Below are 22,662 nucleotides of genomic sequence, written 5' to 3'. Positions count from 1 at the left end.
ATTAAATATTTAATAAAAATAAGCATAGCCAGGCATGTTGGAGCACCCCCAGGACCCACAGAAGCCAGATGCGCAAGGTGGCATATGTGTCTGGAGTTTGTTTGCAGTGGCTAGATGCCCTGGAATACTCTCTCTCTCTCCCTCTCTTTCTTTCGCCTTTAATATCAGCCCAGCCCTTGGGAGGCAGAAGTAGGAGGATCACCATGAGTTTGAGGCTACCCGGAAACCTACATAGTGAATTTCAGGTCAGCTTGGGCTAGAGCAAGACCATATCTGGAAAAATAAAATAAAACAAACAAACAAACAAAAATAAGCCAGGAATGATGGTGCACACCTTTAATCCCAGCATTTGGGAGGCAGAGGGAGGAGGGTCACCATGAGTTTGAGGCCACTCTGAGACTACTTAGTGAATTCCAGGTCACCCTGGGCGAGAGGGAAGCCCTACCTCCAAAACAAACAAATAAGCAAACAAACACCAGTGGCAGGTTCCACTTTTTGCACTTGGCTTTAGGTGGGTCCAGGTGGTGGCAGACTTTGTAGACTAGCATCTTTAAGAACGCAGCATCTTTACAACACCACTGCAAATTATTTAGGTATTTATTTATTTATTTGAGAGGGAGAGAGAGAGAAGGAGTCAGAGATAGAGAGAAGAGAGTGGAAAAGAATGGGAGCGTCAGGGCCTCCAGCCTCTGCAAACGAACTCCAGACACTTGTGCATCTGGCTTATGTGGGTCCTGGGGAATCAAACCTGGGTCCTTCGGCTTTGCAGACAAGTGCCTTAACCACTAAGCCATCTCTCCAGCCCAAGATAATTTTTGTTGTTTTTGTTGTTTGTTTTCTGAGGTAGTGTCTCACTCTAGCCCAGGCTTATCTGGAATTCACTGTGTAGTCTCAGGGTGGCCTTGAACTCACAGCAATCCTCCTACCTCTGCCTCCTAAATGCTGGGATTAAAGATGTGCACCACCACACCCAGCTTTTTTTATTTTCATATGGGTCTTGCTGTAGTCCAGGCTGACCTGGAATTCACCGTGTAGCTCCAGGCTAGCCTCAAACTCACTGGGATACTCCTACCTCAGCCTCCCCTCAGGCCTAGAATTGTAGGTGTGAACAACCACATTCCCACCTAAGAACAATTTTTTTCAGTTTTTAAATTTTTATTTATTTATTTGAGAGAAAGAGGAAGAGAATGGGCACACCAGGGCCTCTAACCACTGCAAATTAACTCCAGATGCATGCACCCCCTTGTGCATCTGGCTTTTGTGGATCCTGGGAATCGAACCAGGGTCCTTTGGCTTTGCAGGTAAATACCTTAACCACTAAGCCATTCTTCAGCCCCAAAACTAGCTTTTTTTTTCCCCAATATAATTTTACTTATTTATTTATTTGAGAGGAAGAAAGAAGCAGAGGGAGAAAGAGAGACAGAATGGGTGCTCTAGGGCCTCCAGCCACTGTAAACGAGCTCCAGGTGCATGTGCCCCCTTGTGCATCTGGCTTATGTGGGTTCTGGAGAGTTGAACCAGGATCCTCTGGCTTTGCAGGCAAATGCTTTAACCACTAAGCCATAACTAAGAACTTTTTAAAAATTAAATTTATTAAAAGCTGGGTATGATGGTGCACGCCTTAAATCCCAGTACTTGGGATGCTGAGGTAGGAGGATTACTATGAGTTTAAGGCCACCCTGAGACTACATCTGCAGACTCTGCACCTACCCCTTCCCCTTTCCCAGGAGTCCTTGCTCTTCTTGAGTGAGTGGTCCCGTGATAGGCTTCTTAACTGACTGGACTTCTACCCGCTAGCAGCTTGCCACAGAGCCTCAGGCATCTCTCTTATCCGGATAGACTTTTGACAGGCTCCATCACGGTGTCAAATCTCTACGTTCACACCCAGACAGCCAAACTCTGACCTCTAGACTTCCACCCACATATCCCAAACTCTAGCAATAGTGGACCACAGTTCAGCCTTCAGGGTAATGCAAACAAAACCTACAATGAGATTCCGTCTCAGCTGAGATAGAAAGGTTTATCAAGGCGGGCCTGGGTTCTCATGCCTTTAATCCCAGCATTTGGGATTTTGAGGTGAGAGGAGCATTGTGAGCTCAAAGCACACCTGGGGCTATTGTGAGACCCTCCCTCAAAAAGGTTGGGGTGGGGGGGGGAGCCAGGTGTGGTGGTGCACACAGGAGGCAGAGGTAGGAAGATCACTATGAGTTCAAGGCCACCCTGAGACTACATAGTAAATTCCCAAAATAAAAAAAGAGGGGGTGGGCGGGCTGGGGAGATGGGTCATTGTTTAAGGCACTTGCCTGCAAAGCCTAAGGAACTGAGTTTGATTGCATACTGCCCTTGTGAAGCAAGATGCACAGGGTGGCACATGCATCTGGAGTTTGTTTGCAATGGCTGGAGGTCCTGGCATGCCCATTCTCTCTCTAGCTGCCTTTTTCTCACTCTCTCTAAAAGAAAGAAAGACTCATCAGAAAGGTGTTGTGGCGCATGCCTTTGATCTTAGCATTTGGGAGGCAGAGGTAGGAGGATTGCCATGAGTTCAAGGCCACCCTGAAACTACATAATGAATTCCAGGTTAACCTGGTCTAGAGTGAGACCCTACCTCAAAAAAAAAAAAATTAAATAAATAAATACACCAAAAAAAAAAAAGGTTTTGCTGGGTGTGGTGGTGTACACCTTTAATCCCAGCACTTGGGAGGAAGAGATAGGAGGATCACTGTGAGTTTGAGGCCAGCCTGAGACTACATCATAAATTCCCAGGTCAGCCTGGGCTAGAGTGAGAACTCACATTTGAAAAACCAAATAATAATAATAATAGTTAGAAAAAAATTAAATATATAATGCCTTATGAATTTATATGCTATCATCGTGCAGGAGATATACTAATTTTCCCTGTATCATTCCAATTTTAATATATGTGCGAAGTGAGCCCTAAAAAAACATATTTTAAGGGACCTTAGCCGGGTTTGGTGGCACATACCTTTAACACCAACATTCCAGAAGTAGGAGGATACTGTGAATTTGAGATCAGCCTGGGCTACATTGAGACCCTACCTTGAAAAACCAGAACAAAGAAGACTTCCGGTTAAGATGGCGGCGTAGGTACCACGCCAAAACAGCCTGGGGGGGGAAGACCAAAAAAAACTCAGCAAAATACACACTTTTACTAAAAAGTGAGGTGTATAGGAAGTTGAGGCGGCAGCGGAGAAGTAGAAGAGTTCCAGAGCATCCAGAGCCTGCACAGGCGGGAACAGTGGCTCCAGGCCGCTCGACTACCCGCCGCAACCGCGGAGCGGCAGAAAACCGCCGGACTCTTGGCTCGAGCCGCAGGACAAGCCAGGTGCGGGATTTTCCCCTCACACCGCGCTCTCCGCAACTCGGGAAACGTGAGGGGAGAGCGGCAGCGAGCAACGGAGGGAGGAGCAGACCGCGAAGTAAAAGCACACGTGGAGAAACGATACAACCAGAACAGCGCGGCTCCCTCCCCTCCCCTGCCGCCTGAACCCAGCTCCAGCGAACACAGCAGCGGCCCGGGACCCGGCCACGCCAACTTGGGCTGACGGCGGGACCCAAGCAGGAGCAGAATTTGGCAGCAACTTCAGCGGCTCCAGCACCGGTACCAGTGGCCCCAGCAGCAGCGGACCCAGGAGCGGCAGCGGTGACAGATCCCACAGCAGCGACTTCGGGGGAGCAGCACCGGTGGACACGGCAACGGCAGCTTCAGCAGCGGTGGGGGCTCCGGGGGTGGCGCCTACAACAGCTGCAGAGACGGCGGCAGCGGCTCGGTTTGCCCCGTAGGAAAAGCAAGTGCCCAGCTCCAGAAATCAGAACAGCAGCCCGACGACCCAGGCAGCAACTTGACTGAGACCACAATCACCCAAGGTAACTGGGATTGCACCAGGGAAGGGTCTCACTTGGTCACAAGCTGACTTGGATACCTCAACAGACCAGAAATCTAAACCTCTTTGTTGATAGAGGATCTGGTCATTATAATAACTACTCTTGCATACATACTCGGGGCTGTTTTTGATGGAATGGGTACAGTGTTTAGCTAAATTTTAGAATCTACCAGTATATTATTCCACTACCTTAAGGTCCTACCCTGAAAATATATTACACCAAATCAATTGATACAGCTAAGAATACACAGCTAGCTAGATAATCCAAGCATTCACTTAATCCAAGATGCAAAAATATATACATTATAACACAAGAAACACTAAAAAGCAAGACGATATAAATCCACCTAAAAGTATTAATGCATCAGAAATGTCCTCCAGTGAGAAAGAGTTAGAGGAAATGCCTGAGAAAGAGTTCAAAAGAATAATTATAAATATGTTCAAAGAGGTCAAAGAACACATGAAAACAATCAAAGAAGAAATCAAAGAGGAAATCAAAGAGGAAATCAAAGGAATCAAAGAAGAGGCAGGACACCAATTTAATGAAATAAAGAAGGCAATACAAGACATAAATAGAGAAATAGAAATAATAAAGAAAAACCAGTCAGAATTACTAGCAATGAAGAACACAGTTAATGAAATAAAAAACTCTGTAGAAAATCTCACCAGTAGGATGGATGAGGGAGAAGACAGAATATCTAAGCTAGAAGATCAGGTGGCAGACCTAATGCAGTCCAACAAAGAGAAAGACAAACTTATAGAAAAGTATGAGTGGGAATTTCAAGATATTCGGGACACTATGAAAAGATCCAATATAAGAATTCAGGGCATAGTAGAAGGAGAAGAATTCCACTCCAGAGGCATAGTAGGCATCTTCAACAAAATCATAGAGGAAAATTTTCCCCAAATTGGGAAAGAGGTGCCAATACAGATACAGGAAGCCTTTAGAACCCCAGCCAGACAAAACCCAGAAAGAAACTCTCCTCGCCACATTATACTCAAACTTCCAAACACACAAACCAAAGAAAAAATATTGAAAGCAGTTAGAGAGAAAAATCAAGTTACCTACAAAAGCAAGCCCATCAGGATTACAGCAGATTATTCAACACAAACTTTTAAAGCCAGAAGGGCCTGGAGTGATATATTCCAAGTTCTGAAAGATAACAACTGTCAACCAAGGTTACTTTATCCTGCAAAGTTATCCATCCAAATAGATGGAGAAATAAAGACATTCCATGACAAAAGCAGGTTAAAGGAATATCTGAAGACAAAACCAGCTCTACAGAAAATACTTGATAGAATCCTCCATGCTGAACAAAAGGAAAAGCACACATATAAGGAACCTAGAAAAAACCAGCCATACTCAAATACCAGTTAACAGAAGAGAGCACAGGTAGAACAAGTAACACACACACACACACACAAATGGCAAACATAAATACACACCTTTCAATAATATCTCTTAATATCAACGGTCTCAATGCCCCAACGAAAAGACATAGATTTGCAGACTGGGTTAAAAAGCAGGATCCTACAATTTGTTGTCTTCAAGAAACTCACCTTTCTACAAAGGATAGACATTATCTTAGGGTGAAAGGTTGGAAGACGGTGTTTCAAGCAAATGGGCCTAGAAAACAAGCAGGGGTTGCTATCCTAATATCAGACAGGGTGGACTTTAGCCCGAAGTTAGTCAAAAAAGATAAGGAAGGTCACTTTATATTGATTAAGGGCACACTCCAACAGGAGGACATTACAATCCTAAACATATATGCACCTAACATGGGGGCTCCCAAATTCGTCAAACAAACACTATTAGAACTAAGGTCACAGATAACACCAAACACGGTGGTGGTGGGTGACTTTAACACCCCACTCTCATCAATTGACAGGTCATCCAGGGAAAGAATAAACAGAGAGGCATCTGGACTAAATGAGGTCATAGAAGATATGGACCTAACAGATATATACAGGACATTTCATCCAAAGGCTGCAGAATATACATTCTTTTCAGCAGCACATGGAACATTCTCTAAAATAGACCATATATTAGGACACAAAGCAAATCTTAACAAATTCAGGAAAATTGAAATAATTCCTTGCATTCTATCTGACCACAATGGAATTAAACTACAAATCAGTAGCAAGAAAGGCTACAGGGCATACACAAAATCATGGAAGCTAAACAATACACTACTAAATGATGAGTGGGTCAATGAAGAAATCAAAAAGGAAATCAAAAAATTTATAGAGTCAAATGATAATGAGAACACAACATACCAAAATCTCTGGGACACAATGAAGGCAGTTCTAAGAGGTAAATTTATAGCCTTAAGTGCCTATATTAAGAAATTAGAAAGGTCGCAAGTAAACGACCTAATGCTTCGCCTTAAAGCCTTGGAAAAAGAAGAACAAGGCAAACCAAAAAGTAGTAGACGGGAAGAAATAATAAAGATTAGGGCAGAAATTAATGAAATAGAAACAAAAAGAACAATCCAAAGAATTAATGAAACAAAGAGTTGGTTCTTTGAAAGGATAAACAAGATTGATAAACCCTTAGCAAATCTGACCAAAAGAAAGAGAGAAGAGACACAAATTAATAAAATCAGAGATGAACAAGGTAACATCACAACAGATTCCAGAGAAATTCAAAAAATTATAGGGACATACTATAAAAGCATATACTCCACAAAGTATGAAAATCTGAAAGAAATGGATGATTTCCTTGATCTATATGACCTACCTAAATTAAATCAAAATGAGATTAATCACTTAAATAGACCTATAACAAACATGGAGATCCGAGCAGTTATCAATAATCTCCCAACTAAAAAAAGCCCAGGCCCGGATGGATTCACTGCTGAATTTTACCAGACTTTTAAGGAAGAGCTAACACCATTGCTTCTTAAGCTTTTCCAGGAAATAGAAAAAGAAGGAATCCTACCAAACTCCTTCTATGAGGCCAGTATCACCCTGATACCAAAACCAGGCAAAGATAGAACAAAAAAAGAAAATTACAGACCAATCTCCCTCATGAACATAGATGCAAAAATTCTCAACAAAATCTTGGCAAACAGAATACAAGAGTATATCAAAAAGATCATTCACCCTGACCAAGTAGGCTTTATCCCAGAGATGCAGGGATGGTTCAACATACGCAAATCTATAAATGTAATACATCACATAAATGGGTTGAAGGACAAAAACCACATGATCATCTCATTAGATGCAGAGAAAGCATTTGACAAAATCCAACATCCCTTCATGATAAAAGTCCTACAGAGACTGGGAATAGAAGGAACATATCTCAATATAATAAAGGCTATTTATGACAAGCCTACAGCCAACATATTACTAAATGGGGAAAAACTGGAAGCTTTTCCACTAAAATCAGGAACAAGACAAGGGTGTCCACTGTCTCCACTTCTATTTAATATAGTTTTGGAAGTCTTAGCCATAGCAATAAGGCAAGAGACACACATAAAAGGGATACAAATTGGAAAGGAAGAAATCAAGTTATCACTATTTGCAGATGACATGATTCTATACATAAAGGACCCTAAAGACTCTACTAGCAAGCTGTTAGAGCTAATCAAAACCTACAGCAATGTAGCAGGATACAAAATAAATACACAGAAATCAGTAGCCTTCATATATGCTAACAACAAACACACAGAGGATGAAATCAGAGAATCACTCCCATTCACAATTGCATCAAAAAAAATAAAATACCTTGGAATAAACCTAACTAAGGAAGTAAAGAATCTATACAATGAGAACTTTAAGACACTCAAGCGAGAAATTGCAGAAGACACTAGAAAGTGGAGAAACATCCCTTGTTCCTGGCTTGGAAGAATCAATATCGTGAAAATGGCAATCTTACCTAAAGCAATCTACACATTTAATGCAATCCCTATCAAAATTCCAAAGGCTTTCTTCATGGAAATAGAAAAAACAATCCAAAAATTCATTTGGAATCACAAAAAACCTCGAATATCTAAAATAATACTGAGCAACAAAAAAGAGGCTGGTGGTATCACCATACCTGATTTTAACCTATACTACAGAGCCATAGTAACAAAAACAGCATGGTACTGGCACAAAAACAGACATGTAGATCAGTGGAACAGAATAGAGGACCCAGATGTAAGCCCAAGTAGCTATAGCCACCTGATATTCGATAAAAATGCCAAAAATACTCATTGGAGAAGAGACAGCCTCTTCAGCAAATGGTGTTTTGAAAACTGGATAAATATCTGCAGAAGGATGAAAATAGATTCTTCTATCTCGCCATGCACAAGAATTAAGTCCAAATGGATTAAAGACCTTAACATCAGACCGGAAACTCTGAAACTGCTAGAGGAAAAAGTAGGGGAAACCCTCCAACATATTGGTCTTGGCAAAGACTTTCTAAATACAACCCCAATTGCTCAGGCAATAAAACCACAGATTAACCACTGGGACCTAATGAAATTACAAAGATTTTGCACCGCAAAGGACACAGTGAAAAAAGCAAAGAGGCAACCTACAGAATGGGAAAAAATCTTCGCCAGCTATATATCTGATAAAGGATTAATATCTAGGATATACAAAGAACTCAAAAAGTTAACTAATAAGGAATCAAACAGGCCAATCAAAAAATGGGCTAAGGAGCTAAATAGAGAGTTCTCAAAGGAAGAAATACGAATGGCATATAAGCACCTAAAAAAATGTTCTACGTCACTAGTCATCAGGGAAATGCAGATTAAAACTACATTGAGATTCCATCTCACTCCTGTCAGATTGGCCACCATCATGAAAACAAATGATCATAAATGTTGGCGGGGATGTGGAAAAAAAGGAACCCTTCTGCACTGCTGGTGGGAATGCAATCTGGTCCAGCCATTGTGGAAAACAGTGTGGAGGTTCCTAAAGCAGCTAGAGATTGATCTACCATATGACCCAGCTATAGCACTCCTAGGCATATATCCAAAGGACTCATCTCATTTCCTTAGAAGTACATGCTCAACCATGTTTATTGCTGCTCAATTTATAATAGCTGGGAAATGGAACCAGCCTAGATGTCCCTCAACAGATGAGTGGATAATGAAGATGTGGTACATTTATACAATGGAGTTCTACTCAGCGGTAAAGAAAAATGAAGTTATGAAATTTGCAGAAAAATGGATGGACCTGGAAAGTATTATACTAAGTCAGGTAACCCAGGCCCAGAAAGCCAAGCGCCACATGTTCTCCCTCATATGGGGATCCTAGCTACAGATGACTGGGCTTCTGTGTGAGAATGAAAATACTTAGTAGCAGAGGCCAGTAAGTTGAAAAGGAGACATAAAGGGTGGAGAAAGGAAGGGAGGAGGATACTTAATAGGTTGATATTGTATATATGTAATTACAATGATTGTAATGGGGAGGTAATATGATTGAGAATGGAATTTCAAACGGGAAAGTGTGGGGGTGGGGAGGGAGGGAATTACCATGGGATATATTTTATAATCATGGAAAATGTTAATAAAAATTTAAAAAAAAAAAAAAAATAAAAAAATAAATAAATAAAAACAGAAAAAAAAAAAAAAAAAAAAAAAAAAAAAAAAAAAAAAACCAGAACAAATAATTAAATAAAGAGACCTTTACAGACAGTACCGTGGGTGGGAATATAAGCTAGTGTAGCCACTGTGGTGAACAGTATGGAGATTCTGCCACAGTCTAAAATAGCTGTCCAGTGTGATCCAGCTACACGGATTCTGAGTATGAATCAGGAAATAAAGGCAGAGGACAAAAAGAGGTCTGTGCACATCCACGTGTTGACTGCAGCACTAGTCACAATGGCCACGGTCAGGCCCGTCCACAGACGATGAGATCAGCTATACGTGCATTACTGGGTATGGTGGTTCACACCGTTAGTCCCAGTACTCGCTGGGGACCCTGAGGTAGAGGCCAGCCTAGAACTACAGAGGGAGGTTCAGTACAGCCCAGGCTAGAGTGAGACCCTACCTTGAAAATAAAAGTGAGCAGGGCGTGGTGGCGCATGCCTTTAATCCCAGCACTCGGGTGGCAGAGGTAGGAGGATTGCCATGAGTTCGAGGCCACCCTGAGACTCCATAGTGAATTCCAGGTCAGCCTGGGCTAGAGTGAGACCTTACCTCGAAAAACCAAAAAAAAAAAAAAAAAAAGAGAAAAAAGAAAAGAAAAGAAATAAAAGGGTATGTAAGGACAAGGGAGTATTGCCTTAAGAATGCAACTCGCTCAATTGTAAGAAAATGAATAGTTTCATCCAGGTAGGGTCTCACTCTACCCAGGTTGACCTGGAACTCACTCTGTAGTCCCAAACTGGCCTCGAACACACAGCAATCCTCCTATGCGCCACCACACTCGGCTCCCATGGTAATTAAAAAAAATATGTATTTAATTTATTTATTTGAGAAAGAGAAAAAGGCAGATAGTAAAAGAGAGAGAGAGAGTGAGCACACCAAAGCCTTTAGGTACCACAACTGAACTCCAGACACCTGTGCCACCTTGTACATCTGGCTTTACATGGGCACTGGGGAATCAAACCCAGGTCCTTGGGCTTTATAGGCAAGTGCCTTAACTGCTGAGCCATCTCTCCAGCCCCCATTGTAATTTAAAAATATTTTTATCCTTCATTTATTTGAGAGGAAGAGAGAAAGAATGGGTGGGTCAGGGTCTTCAGCCACTGCAAATGAACTCCAGATGAATGTCCCACCTTGTGCATCTGGCTTACATGGGTACTGGAGAATCAAACCTGGGTCCTTAGGCTTCATAGGTAAGTGGTTTAACCACTAAGCAATCTCTCCAGCATCTCTCCACAGTAATTTTTGTTTGTTTTTGTTTTTAATTTTTTTTGTTCATTTTTATTTATTTATTTGAGAGTGACAGAGACAGAAAGAGGCAGATAGAGAGAGAGGGGGAGAGAGAGGGAGAGAATGGGTGTGCCAGGGCCTCCAGCCACTGCAAATGAACTCCAGATGTGTGTGCCCCTTTGTGCATCTGGCTAACATGGGTCCTGGAGAATAGAGCCACGAACCGGGGTCCTTAGGCTTCACAGGCAAGCGCTTAACCACTAAGCCATGTCTCCAGCCCTGTTTTTGTTTTTTTGAGGTAGTGTCTCATGCTAGTCCAGGCTGACCTGGAATTTACTATGAAGTCTCAGGGTGGCTTCAAACTCTCAGCAATCCTCCTGCCTCTGCCTCCCGAGTGCTGGGACTAAAGGCGTGCACCACCACACCGGGCTAGTAATTTTTTAAGTAGTTAAGTGCGGCTCCATGGATGCCAGCCCACACTGTTGACCTAGGCCTTCCCTCTGCTGCCAGCTCATTCAGATGCCTACACAGATTAGCGAGACGTCAGTCACTGGTCTATGATGGGCAGAGAAATTCTAGAGCCCAAAGAAGGAGTATGGAGGACTCTAGCCACAAGGAACAGGGAACAGAATCAGGGAAGCCTTCATGAGGTGATTGGACTTGTGGGAGAACCTGATAGGGGAGATCTACTTCAGGATACGGTGACCTTAAGGGACATATCTATGCTCCCCAGTGAAGCTCTCTGGGCCCTTTTCCTGGTAGAGTTGAGGAAAGATAAGAGCTGCTTTTTACTGCAAGTGAGCCTTGCGGTCCTGGAGGCCCAAAGTCAGCACACACACGGTCAGTATTGGCTTGTAGACAGACTAAGTGACCTGTCTCTGAGACTCGATGCTGAGTGAAGCAGTCATGTGACATGTGGCCCGTGTCCTCAATCATAGGACCAAGCATGATAATGATGAGCTGGGAGTGGTGGCGCTCCCCTTTAATCACAGCACTTGGTTGGCAGAGGTAGGAGGAGCTCTATGAGTTCAAGGCCAGTTTGAGGCTGCAGAGTGAGTTTCAGGTCAACCTGGACTACATTGAGACTCTTCCTCAGGAGACGAAAAAGAGAAAGAAAGAAAGTAAGAAAGAAAGAAAGAAAAGAATGACAATGACGTTTAAGGGCTAACATTTGTTATACTCCTACTGTGAGGTAGACCCTGGGGAGAGGAGAATTTGTTGAGGGCAGAGCTCATGTGGAAGTCCCCACGATCAACATTCACCAAGCTGTATTCTATTTTCAGTTCATTTGGTGAAACTCGGAGTTAAACAATTTTTTCTTTTTTATTAATTTTTTGGGGGAGTGGGTTAAACACATAGAATTTTTAGAAGTTGGGTGTGATGGTGCACACCTTTAATCCCAGCACCTTGGGAGGCAGAGGTAGGAGGACTGTCTTGCGTTCGAGGCCAGCCTGAGACTACATAGTGAATTCCAGGTCAGCCTGGGCTAGAGTGAGACCCTATGTCTAAGAAAAAAAGAAAAAAAGTAAAACAACAATAACAAAAGCAACTCAAGTCCAGACCCCTCACCTTAGCTCACAAGACCTTGGGTGCTCCTGACTTCCTCTCTCCTGGTTTTTTCCTACCAGTCAAAGGGGAGGCAGCTCATCCCCACATGATCTCACTCCCTGAGTCCTTACCTGTCCTCTGAGCTTTAGCTGTGACAGTCCTCTCCAAGACAGACCTCCCTTGGCCAACTTGGCTGATGGCCTCCAAGCTTTTTAAAAAAAAAAAAAAATTATTTACTTATTTGCAAGGAGAGAGAGAGGAAGAGAGAATGGGTGTACCAGGGCATCTAGCCACTGCCAACAAACTCCAGAATCATATACCACTTTGTGCGTGTGTGTTCTTTTTTGGTTTTGTTTTAGTTTTGTTGTTTGTTTTCTGAGGTAGGGTTGCACTTTAGCTCAAGCTGACCTGGAATTCACCATGTAGTCTCAGGGTGGCCTTGAACTCACGGTGATCCTCCTACCTCTGCCTCCTGAGTGCTGGGATTAAAGTCATGCACCACCACTCCCGGCTTTGTGCATCTGTCTTTATGTGGGTACTGGAAATCGAACCAGGGTCAAAGGCTTTGCAGGTAAGTGCTTAACCACTGTACCATCTCTCCATCCTTCCTCCACTTTCTTTTTGTAGCCAGATAACATTGTGACTTTGTATGTCAACTTGCCAGCGCCCCCGCCTCCCCACGTGGATGCTGTCAGTGGCAGGAGCTTGTGGCTATTTCTGTTATCTTTGGCACCTCCAGTGCTGTGCTGGGCATAGTGGGCACTCAGGATTTAGTGAACAAGTGCTGTGTAGCCTCTGACATGTTGCTTCCCATCTCAGGGGCTCTATGTCTCCATGAGTGGGAAGAAGCAGACTTGAGGTCTGCGGCTCCTGGGCCTCAGGCCCAGAAACAGCTCAGCATGCCCCAGCTCTGAAGCATATTTAATCGGGCAGCAAATACCCTGCCGTTTAGCATCCTGCCAGCCCTCCTCCCTAGACCCTGGGCTGGGAACCACGCCGTCAGATGTCAAGGATAATCCATGTGCAGCCACCTGTCCTCCCAGCTCACGATCTCAGGGCCAAGGAGGGCAGGTGGGAGGGCATAGTGGACAGGAGGAAGGGCAGGGTGGGCATTTGGAGGGCAGAGTGTACAGGTGGGTGGACAGATGGAGGGCAGAGTATATAGGTGAGACGGCATTGCCCAGCTCTCCACCTTTAATCTAACTGCCTGTAAACATCCTGTCACGTTGATACTACACAAAATGACCCTGACTACCTATCAAAGGATCATCTCTCCGATGAATGGCTTTGTTTAGAAAGGTCATTAGTGCTAGAGAGATGGTTCAGTGATTAAGGTATGTGCCTTATAAGCCTAAGGACCCAGGTTCAATTCCCCAGTACCCATGTAAAGCCAGATGTACAAGGTGGCTCAGGTGTCTGGAGTTCATTTGCAGTGGCTAGAGGCCCTGGTGTGCCCATTCTTTCTTTCTCTTTCTCTCCCTAATAAAGTAGAGAGGTCCTTAATAAGCTGAGGAATGTACCTTGAGGCAAGGCAGCGTAGGGGTGAAGGGCTGGGCTGGGTATGCTGCCCACTGTCTGAGTGGCATCTCAGCTCTGCATCTTGCTGGGTGAGCTGGAGCAAGCCGGAAGAACTCTTTGGGTCTCTCCTTCCTCTTCTGTTGTAGAGGGGAGAGGGCACGTGTGCCTGTTTGACTTCAGCTACTCAGTGCTTTTGTTTTTAAATTATTTTTTTAAATTTTTGTTTGTTTATTTATTTATTTATTTATTTATTTGAGAGCGACAGACAGACAGACAAAGAGGCAGAGAAAGAGAGAGACAGAGAGAGAGAATGGGCGCGCCAGGGCCTCCAGCCACTGCAAATGAACTCCAGATGTGTGCGCCCACTTTTGCATCTGGCTAACGTGGGTCCTGGGGAATTGAGCCTCAAACCGGGGTCCTTAGGCTTCACAGGCAAGTGCTTAACTGCTAAGCCATCTCTCCAGCCCTGCTTTTTTTTTTTAAATTTTTATTAGCATTTTCCATGATTATAAAAAAATATCCCATGGTAATTCCCTCCCTTCCCCCCCCCACTTTCCCCTTTGAAATTCCATTCTCCATAATATTACCTCCCCATCTCAATCATTGTACTTATATATATACAATATCAACCTATTAAGTACCTTCCTCCCTTCCTTTCTCTTCTGCTTTTGTTTTTGATAGCGTCCGGAGCTCTGAGTTACTTGGTTGGTTTTGCAGTCAGGTTCTCATTGCTGGCAGAAATCACTTGACCAAGAGCAGCTTTTGGGGGAAGAAAAGGGGGGGTTATTTTGGCTTACAGACTCGAGGGGGAAGCTCCATGATGGTAAGGGAAAATGATGGCATGAGCAGAGGGTGGACATCACCCCCTGGCCAACATCAGGTGGACAATAGCAACAGGAGAGTATGCCAAACACTGGCATGGGGAAACTGGCTATAATAACCATAAGCCTGACCCCAACAATACACTGCCTCCAGGAAGCGTTCATTCCCAAATCTCCATCAGCTGGGAACCTAGCATTCAGAACACCTAAATTTATGGGGGACACCTGAGTCAAACCATCACAGCCTGCCCATGGCCCCCATAAACTAATAATCATCCATGATGTAAAATGCAATGCATTCAGTCCCTTTAAAAGTCCCCATAGTTTTGTTTTTTTTTTTTAATCAAAGACGACATTGGGCATAGCGAAGAAACATTCAACTAATACAAGATTCAAACAGGGCAAACATCAAATTCTGTAGCTCAAGACCAACAACTCTAGCCAGTGACCAGTTTCTAAGCCCAATAATCCTATCTAGCAGCAAGCCTCTGGAGTTCCAATTCTGCCCTTCCAGCTAGGCTACTTGCAGTCCTGGAAAACTTCATCCAGGGCTGGCAGCTCTCCTTGGCAGCCATCTCATGGTCCAGCATCTCCACTGGGTCTCCAGTGCAACCCATGGTTCACCCTCACAGGTCCATTGGGTCTCCATGCAGACATCCAGCAAACCTGCTTCACACTGCCCATGCCATTTCCAAAACACAAGACTGTGTCACAAACTCAATGACTCTCTCTTTCCTGAATTTCTTATACTTCATATTACCCGGTAGGGTGCCAAATTGTTAATCCAATGGGTAATAAAGCAGACTTTGAAGAATAGGACACTCCTTCAGCCTTCAGGCCCCTTCAAAAGACTGCATTCTGGACTGGAGAGATGGCTTATGGGTTAAGGTGCTTGCCTGCAAAGCCAAAGAACCTAGGTTTGATTCCCCAGGACCCATAAAAGCCAGATGCACAGGGTGGTGCATGTGTCTGGAGTTCATTTGCAGCAGCTGGAGGCCCTGGCACACCCATTCTCTTTTTATCTCCGCCCCGCCCCTCTCTGTACTTCTTTCTCTTAGTCTCAAATAAATAAATAAAATAAAATATTTAAAACAAAAAAGACTTCATTCTTTCTGTTGTCCCAATGTAGGTCAGCTGGCCCAATCTCAAAGGTTGTAATCTCTCATACAATTGCAGCTGACCAGGCAAAATTGTCAGCACAAAGATTTCATTTTTGTGCTATATCCCTCGCTCACAGTGTCTATTTCTATGTAAAGCAACCCTGCACAAGTTCTCAGGACACTGGCATAACAACAAGCCTCTCACACAAACTGCTTCTAGCCCAGTCCAGGTAAAGCTCTTTCTCACGCTCATAAGCCAAACCTCACACTCCACAGTTCTTACTGCATTCAGATCTTTCAACTCTGACCAGAATAGTCCATCAAGCTGTACTTACAGCACTGCAAGGCATCTCTTGGGCCAAGGTTTCAAATCCTTCCACATTTCTCTTGAAAATCACCTCCCAAAGGCCAAAGACACACAGTCCAGTGTCTAGCAGCAAAGTCATTCTCGATACCAACTTTACTGTTGCAGTCAGGTTCATATTGCTGGCATAAATCACCCGACCAAGAGCAGTTTATGGGAAAAAAGGTTTATTTTGCCTTATAGACTTGAGGGGAAGCTCCAAGATTGCAGGGGAAAACGATGGCATGAACAGAGGGTGGATATCACCCTGGCCAACATCAGGTGGACAACAGTAATAGGAGACTGTGCCAAATTCTGACAAGGGGAAACTGGCTATCATTCCCATAAGCCAGCCCCCAACAATACAGTGCCTCCAGGAGGCGTTAATTCCCAAATCTCCACCAGCTGGGAACCTAGTATTCAGAATACCTAAGTTTATGAGGGACACCTGAATCAAACAACCACTGATGGTCATAGAGAGTGCCCAAAGAACCCAGGCAATTCACACCCTTTGTTCTGTGCAAACACGTTCTTTCTGAGCTTTCTGAGCTCGGGAGCCTCCTCTAAGAAGGAGAAACAGTCTTGCTACCTGTGTGGACCAGAGGTGTACAGGAAGTGCAAAATATACAAGTGGGCTCTGAAGGGGAGTGGCACACACACCTGAGGGGTTCACCGGCCTCTCTGGAGAAGACCTTGCCTATCAGCAAGTCACACCAGCTTCAAGCAGTGATATGTTCTGTTCCTGGGACTGTGTTGTGAAGCTGAGGCTAATCCCATTGGGATTTTCTTTTGAGCTGGAATTCACTATTTAGCCTCAGGGTAGCCTTGAACTCATGGCGATCTTCCTACCTCTGCCTCCCAAGTACTAGGATTAAAGGCGTGTACTGGGCTGGAGAGATGGCTTGGTGGTTAAGCCTAAAGCCCTTGTTCCGAGGCTCGATTCCCCAGGACCCACATTAGCCAGATGCACAAGGGGGCGCACGCCTCTGGAGTTCATTTGCAGTAGCTAGAAGCTCTGGCGCGCCCATTCTCCCTCTCTCTCTCTCTGCCTCTTTCTCTTTCTGTAGCTCTCAAATAAATAAATAAAATAAACAAAAAAAATTAAAAAAAAAAAAGCGTGTACCACCATGCCCAGCTCCAGTTCCTTTTTCTAATATTTTCTTTTCTTCCTTTTTCTTTTCCCCTTCTTTTCTTTTTTTTGGGGGGGGCAGGGGTGGGGAGGTTTTGAGGTAGGATCTCACTCTAGCCCAGGCTGGCCTGGAATTTGCTATATAGTCTCAGGCTGGCCTCGAACTCACAGCGACCTTCCTAGCTCTGGGATTAAAGGTGTATTCCACCATGCCCAGCCCCTCCCCCCTTTTTTCTGTGGTATTGTGCCTGGGACAGTGACCTTAATCTACCTCCTCTACTCCCCAGGAACGAGGATGTAGGGCCCCGTCCCAGGACAAGCTTTGAGCTGAGGGCAGAGCCATGCGCAGACAGGAAAGGCTGTCAGCTACAGTAATTGTAATAGATAATTTATCTCAAAAGAATGATTAAGAGCATGTAATTAACACTTTGTACGCAGACATTTTCTTCTCTGAGGAGCTCTGAGAGGAGCGCAGAATATTTAAATATATATCACATCCATTGCTGGAGACAAACGTCTAGAATTGTAGAACATAATTAAAATTCCTCTCCCTTTGGAATTAAGAAAATCATCTGTGGGATGAATATAATGTCCACCAGACACATGAACGGGTCCTAACCTGGGAACTCTTGACAGTGCTGGACAGGATCCCAAAAAAAAAAAAAAAAACAAACAATTAGTCCAAGAAAGACAAATATCGAGGGACTAGAGAGGAATTGGCTTGGTGGTTAAAGACGCTTGCTTGCAAAGCCTGTCGACCCAGGTTCAATTCTCAAGCCGCCACCCACATAAACTGGCCACAGAAAAGTGGTGTAAGCAGCCGGGCATGGTGGCACACATCTTTAATCTTAGCACCCAGGAGGCAGAGGTAGGAAGATTGTGGAGAGTTCGAGGCCACCCTGAGAATACAGAGTGAATTCTAGGTCAGCCTGGGCTAGAGCGAGACCCAACCTTTGGAGGGTGTTGGGGGGAAAGTGGTGCAAGCATCTGGCACAAAGGAAAACAAATATTGAGTAAACCTAATACCTATTTCAAATCCCTGCTCATGCTAGAAATGGTTAATCTGTCCCAGCACTCTGCAGGCAAAGCGTGGACTACTCAGGACCTGATTTTGCTTGCTTACTAGGGTCTCTGTAGTCCAGGCTGGCCTTGAATCCCAAATGCTGGGATTAAAGATGTGTCCCTCCACACCCAGCTTTCTTGGGACTTTTTGTTTTTGTTCTTTTTGTTTTTTTGAGGTAGGGTGTTGCTGTAGCCCAGAGTGATGTGAAATTCACTACAAAGTCTCTGGGAAGCCTTGAACTCACGGCTATCCTGCTACCTTTGCCTCCCAAATACTGGGATTAAAGGCGTGTGCCACCATGCCTGGTTTTCTGTTAATTCAAGGTAGGGTCTCTCTAGGCCTGGCTGACCTGGAATTCACTATGTAGTCTGAGGCTGGCCTTGAACTCACAGTGATCTTCCTACCTCTGCCTCCCAAGTGCTGGGATTAAAGGTATGTGCCACCATACCTGGGCTGGGCTGGGATTTCTTTTTAAGTTTTAAAAAACATATTATTATTTATTTGTAGTCAGAGAGAGACAGAAAGAAGAGAGAGTGAGTGGGAAAACCAGGGCCTCTAGCTAATGCAAATGCACTTCAGATGCATTCATATGGCTTTTACATGGGTTTGGGGGAATTGAACCCAGGTCTCTAGTCTTTGCAGGCAAACACCTTAACTGCTGAGCCATCTCTCCAGCCCTAAATTTTTTTTATTAATATATAAATGTAATATTTTTATTTTTATTTGTTTGTTTGAGAGAGAAAGACAGAGGCAGACAGATAATGGGCTCTCAGGGCCTCCAGCCACTGCAAACGAACTCCAGACGCACGTGCCCCTTGTGTATCTGGCTAATGTAGGTCCTGGGGAGTTGAACCTGGGTCTTTTGGCTTTGCAGGCAAGCACCTTAAGGGCTAAGCCATCCCTCCAGCCCTTGTTAGCATATATTAACTGTACATATGCATAGTGTTTTTCATTCTGGCATTTTACTCATGTATAAAATGTGTTTTAGTCACATCACCCCCATTACCTTCTCTCCCCTCCCGATGCTCCCCTTCCTCTTCCTAAGCCTCCCTTCTACTTTCCGGGGCTTTTTAAGTGACCCACTGAGTTTCATTAGCCAGGTGCACAAACATGAGTGAGGAGTTATTTACAGGAGCAGGGGCAATTTACCAGTGGCTACACCACTGAAGAAAACGTCTCTCCATCCCTTAGTAACCATTAATTGCTCTTAGCTACCATTAACTGCAAACAGCTCCTCAGAAGGGCAGGGCTCATGAGGCCCCCCCCCCCTCCACTAACTGTTAACTACCCATAATTTTTTAAAATTTAACTTAATTTTTTTTGAGGCAGGGTCTTACTGTAGCCCAGGCTGACCTAGAATTCACTCTGTAGTCCCAAGGTGGCCTTGAACTCACAGCAATCCTCCTACCTCTGCCTCCCAAGTGCTAGAATTAAAGGCGTGAGCCACCACGCCCGGCTTAAATTTTATTTTTGTTTGTATTTATTTATTTATTTTTATTTTTTGGTTTTCGAGGTAGGGTCTCACTGTAGCCCAGGCTGACCTAGAATTCACTCTGTAGTCTCAGGGTGGCCTTGAACTCATGGCAATCCTCCTACCTCTGCCTCCCGAATGCTGGGATTAAAGGCGTGCTCCACCGTGCCAAGCTTTTGTTTGCTTTTTGAAGTAGGGTCTCACTGTAGCCCAGGCTGACATGGGATTCTCTATGGAGTCTTAGTGTGGCCTCAAACTCATAGTGATCCTCCTACCTCTGCCTTCCAAGTGCTGAAATTTTATTTTTATTTATTTGAGAGAGAGAGAGAGAGTGAGCGAGCAAGCATGCCAGGGCCTCTAGCCATTGCAAACAAACTCCAGATGCACTAGTCCTTGGGAATTGTACCTGGTTCCTTTGGCTTTGCAGGCAAACACCTTAACCGTTAAGCCATCCCTCCAGCCCATCTGCCTATAAATATTCAGGCTCTCTTGAGCCCTTAGTCCCTAGTACCAGCTATATAACTGCCTGTATATCCTCAGAAGTTTTCCGGTTTTTTTTTTGTTTGTTTGTTTTTCTTTTGGTAGTCTCAGGGTGGCCTCGAACTCAAGGTGATCCTCCTACCTCTGCCTCCCGAGTGCTGAGATTAAAAGCATGCGCCACCACGCCCGGCCTCAATTCTATTTTAAATTTATTTGAGAGAAAGAAAGAGGCAGAGAGGGCTGGAGAGATGGCTTAGCAGTTAAGCGCTTGCCTGTGAAGCCTAAGGACCCCGGTACAAGGCTCCACTCCCCAGGACCCACGTTAGCCAGATGCACAAGGGGGCACACACATCTGGAGTTTGTTTTCAGTGGCTGGAGGCCCTGGCACGCCCATTCTCTCTCTCTCTCTCTCTCTTTCTCGCTCTCAAATAAACCAATAAAAAAAAAAAGAAAAGAAAGAGGCAGAGAGAGAGAGAATGGGTGCTCCAGGGCTTCTGGCCACTGCAAATGAACTCCAGATGCATGCACTGCCTTGTTTATGTGTATCCTGGAGAATAGAACTGGGATCCTTTGGCTTTGCAGGCAAACTCCTTAACCACTAAGCCATTTCTCCAGCACCTCAACCCCTCTTTTATGAAGACTTTATTTCACATTTCTGAACAGTTTTGTTCCTAATCCCACCATTCTTTCCAGAACACTTCCATATACTAATTCAGAAAAACTTATGAACTTGAAAGGTTAAAAACAAAACATGGCCTGGGTTGGGGGAAAAATAATCTCAAGGGGGACCTAGCTGACAAAATCCGAGTACTCTGGAGGTGACATGAACAATTCTGGTAAGAAGTGTGTGTCTTTTTTTTTTTTGAGGTAGGGTCTCATTCTAGCCAGGATGACCTGGAGTTTACTCTGGAGTCTCAGGGTGGCAGTCCTCCTACCTCCGCCTCCCAAGTGCTGAGATTAAAGGCGTGCGCCACCACGCCCATGCCAGGCTGCAGTATTCTTTTCAATGTAGCCTTGTGGGTACCACCAGCCACCAACCAGAATCCTGAACCACCTTCTTGTGTGACAGGTAGAAGAATAGCTTTCAGAGAGCTAGCCGGACATACTGAAAGTTACACAGCCAGAGGCAAAAGTGAAGTTCCCAAATGTTTTGGTTTTCCCTTAATCCCCACCCCTGCCCCTTTGCTTAGATTCCATGGTTGCATCAGATTCCTCTGTCCGTCCGGAACACCCCCACCCTGGTGCTTCTGGATGACCACTAGTCTGTTGCTCAAACTCTTGCAACATGGGGACTGACTTTTCATGACTAAAAGGATCATGGTTGATTGTCTATGATTATGGAAGCTCTCAATAAAACAGTTTTAAAAGGGCTGGAGAGATGGCTTAGCTCTTAGGCGCTTGCCTAGAAAGCCAAACAACCTAGGTTCAATGCCCATGTAAGCCAGATGCATAAGGTAGTACATGCATCTGGAGTTCGTTTGCAGTGGCTAGAGGCCCTGGCACCTCCATTCTCTCCACATATATTGGCCTCTTTCTCTCTCGCCCTCAAATAAGTAAATAAAAATAAAAAAAATAAAAGTTAAAACAGCCAGTCATGGTGGCACATGCCTTTAATCCCAGCACGTGGGAGGCAGAGGTAGGAGGATCACTAAGAATTTGAGGTTAGCCTGAGACTATATAGTGACTCCAAGGGCAGCCTGGGCCAGAGAGAGAGCCTACCCTGAAAAAACAAAACAACAACAAAAGAGCCAGGCATGGTGGTGGTATACTCAGGAGGCAGAGGTAGGAGGACCACTGTGAGTTTGAGGCCAGCCTGGAGCTACGGACTGAATTCCAGGTCAGCCTGGGCTACAGTGAGACCCTACCCCCAAAAAACCAAACAAACAAAAAGGAAAGGAAAGAAAAAGAAAGGAGCCAGGTGTGGTGGCATATGCCTTTAATCCCTGCACTTGGGAAGCAGAAGTAGGAGAATCATAGTGAGTTTGAGGCTACCCTGAGACTACATAGTGAATTCCAGGTTAGTCTGGGCCAGAGAGAGAGAGAGAGAGTTCCTACCTCGAAAAGAAAAAGAGTGAGACATTTGTTGCTGCAGGTTCCCCTCAGGCTGCTTGAGGGGAAGGGGCACTTGGGTGAGATCTGTGGACTTAAATGTTTCTTTTTATTAAAAAAGTAACATGGCAATTGCACAATTGTTGAGAGATGCAGAATGTCAAGAGGAAAAGTCACTCTTATTTTCTTTGCCCATCAACCATGTCAATATTTTTGTTTCTTTTTGTCTTCTGGTTCTTTTCATTCCAAGAACAAATGTACTTTTTGTTTCTCCTTTTACATGATGCAATACCATGCATGGCTCTATATTTTTATTTCTTCTTTTGCTTATTTTTTTTTTTTTGAGGTAGGGATCTCACTGTGGCCTAAGGTGGCTTCAAACTACAGCATATGCCACCATCCTGGTTTATTTATTTATTTTATTTA

General features: G+C 44.3%; 1 non-coding gene across 1 annotated transcript; it reads right to left on the bottom strand.

Moving 5' to 3' along the window:
* Positions 1-2,832: 2,832 nt before the first annotated feature.
* LOC123461893 lies at positions 2,833-2,935 on the bottom strand. Its single transcript, XR_006637947.1, has one exon. It is a non-coding gene; the product is annotated as a U6 spliceosomal RNA (small nuclear RNA).
* Between the last annotated feature and the right edge of the window lie 19,727 nt (positions 2,936-22,662).

This window comes from Jaculus jaculus, chromosome 6 (genome assembly GCF_020740685.1).
Source record: "Jaculus jaculus isolate mJacJac1 chromosome 6, mJacJac1.mat.Y.cur, whole genome shotgun sequence".
Classification (NCBI taxonomy): domain Eukaryota; kingdom Metazoa; phylum Chordata; class Mammalia; order Rodentia; family Dipodidae; genus Jaculus; species Jaculus jaculus.
This window is presented reverse-complemented; position numbering and strand designations above follow the sequence as displayed.